This window comes from Echinops telfairi, unplaced genomic scaffold, assembly GCF_000313985.2.
Source record: "Echinops telfairi isolate 266 unplaced genomic scaffold, ASM31398v2 ScPeMD7_7420;HRSCAF=8458, whole genome shotgun sequence".
NCBI classification, from domain to species: domain Eukaryota; kingdom Metazoa; phylum Chordata; class Mammalia; order Afrosoricida; family Tenrecidae; genus Echinops; species Echinops telfairi.
In genome coordinates this window covers 32384750-32386705 of record NW_022111320.1, presented here as the reverse complement: position 1 = coordinate 32386705, position 1956 = coordinate 32384750, and the positions used below count along the sequence as shown (strand labels likewise).

Here is a 1956-nt window from a genome sequence, read left to right as displayed (position 1 = left end):
CGAGCAGGAGACCAAGCGAGAACCGGGCTGTAGCAAGTGAGCAGCGTCAAGCAGGCAGAGGCAGCTCGGGTCTGGGCTCTGCTCCCCGCCCCTACCTCTCCATTCAAGACCCTGCATAGGGGAGGCGAAAGGGCAGCGCCCGCCAGGCGGTGGCAGAGGGCGAACGGCCACGGTCACGTTCCTTCGCCGCCGCGTCCCCAGTGCCCAGTCGCCGGCCTCGCCCCTCCTCCCTCCACGCCAGCCCGGGGTTGGAGGCGCTTCCCCTCCCGCGACTGAGCGGGCTCCAGCGAGCGCGCGCCGCTCGCCGCTTGCTCTCCTCCGGCGCCCGGCGCCGGGCAGAGTCTGCAGCGGCGGGAGGCGAGCCGGTGCCCCGCACGGCGCCCCGGGCCGCGCCCTAGCCGGGCGGAGGCGCGGGCGGCTACCCGCCGCACCGGCACGCACCGCCGCGTCCCGCGCTCGAGCCGAGCCCGCCCTCCCGGCCGGGTGTGGGGTGAGCAGCCGCCGGCGCCGGCTGGGGGTCGCGTCCGCTGCCACCCCAGCTCCCGCAGGCACCCGCAGCCAACGCCTCCTCCCCGCGCCCCCAGGATGGAGCCGCCGGCCCGGCCCGAGGCTGGCGCAAGGTAAGGTGCAGCCGCCTGTTGCTTTGCGCAGAGTGCAGCCCGGTCTCCCATGCCAGATGCCTTGCTAAGCCCTGCGGTGCCCAAGGCTGTCACCCCCGTTGGGAGAAATCAATGCCCACACCCTTCCGCCCCCCTTGGTGCAGACCGCTGGGCGAGACCACCAAGCTTGGCAAAGGGGTGGAGACCCCTGCTCAATTCAGCAGCCGGTGCCTGGCAATAGTCTGCAAACTTTTGTGCCTCGCTGCCTGCCTGGTGCTCCCTGGGTTGGTGCCAGTTGCTGGTCCAGGGTGGTCTGCGCTCCCTTCCCCCAGCCCCCTTGCCTTGAGAATCTGCCTATTTCTGTGTGTTCTTGCCAGTGGACTTGACACTCGCCGCAGCCCCTAGCTCGCTGGCAAGGAGAGGGTTTGGGACTGGCAAAGCTCCTTCTGCCTGTAGGGGGTGAATAGGAGCCTAGGATGGAAACTGAGAGAGGTGGGGTTGGGGGTCAGGCGGTGACCACTGCTGGAGCTCCCTGGGGGTGGGTCCAGCCTGGCAGAGGACATCCCCAACTCTGTAAGGAAACCCTTGGAGTGGCTTGCGGCTGGGCGCTGTGGGAACTGCAAGTTCAGAACTGCTGGGGGGTAAAGGAAGTGACCGATGAAAGGACAGGTTTCCTTGCGGGGGTGGGGGGGTGGGGTGGGGGTGGGGTGTGTGCAGAGGAGCCCTAGGGGTTGGGAGGGAGATCTGCTCGCTGAGAATTGGGGTGGCAGGGTTCGGTTTAATGTGGGCCAGGAGCAGAGCCCCAGCACTGGGATCTCAGCTGGAGGAATATGGGTTTGAATCCTGGAGGCGCTGGCTCAGTGTGTAAATACCTATGGGGGAGGGGCTAGGCACCTGGAGAGACTCAGGGAGCCTGAATGGAGCCCTAGAATTTGGGCACTCATTGGGACTTGGTAAGGTCGGCTTCAGGCAGGCTGCATGGGATGGGGTGCGCTCTCTGAGAAGCAAACACATCTCCCTGCAAAGGGAAAGGGTGAAGGCATCTGTGATGGGGCGGTGACAGAGTGGTCAGATCTGGGTGCTCATCTTGGGCTGAGAGGAGTATGCTAGTCCATTTTTCCTTCTACACACCCTCCACCACCACAGCCGCGTCGGTGGACCCACTTTCACCATCCTCATAGGCGATTCAGAATCAAGGCGGTCTTCACAGTGACATGGAAGGAAGGGGGATCCAGGCCCTCAAGAGGCGGTAGCTTGTGTGCGCCTTAGGGGGAAGTTCCCAGCACCAGGAGGCTAGACAAGGTTCTCAGACAGAGCCCTGAGGCATCCGCTGCAGAGGGAGGCACCCTACCTCTCA

The 1956-nt window shown here is 65.4% G+C and overlaps 1 protein-coding gene across 1 annotated transcript in view; it reads left to right on the top strand.

Moving 5' to 3' along the window:
* The first annotated feature begins 545 nt into the window (after positions 1–545).
* The window catches only part of LRRC3B (leucine rich repeat containing 3B), a 98457-nt gene continuing 97046 nt past the window's right edge, over positions 546–1956 (top strand). The window contains exon 1 of the mRNA XM_004704033.4: positions 546–620. The gene's annotated coding sequence lies outside the window, so the exon portion shown is untranslated. The remainder of the gene's footprint in view (positions 621–1956) is intronic.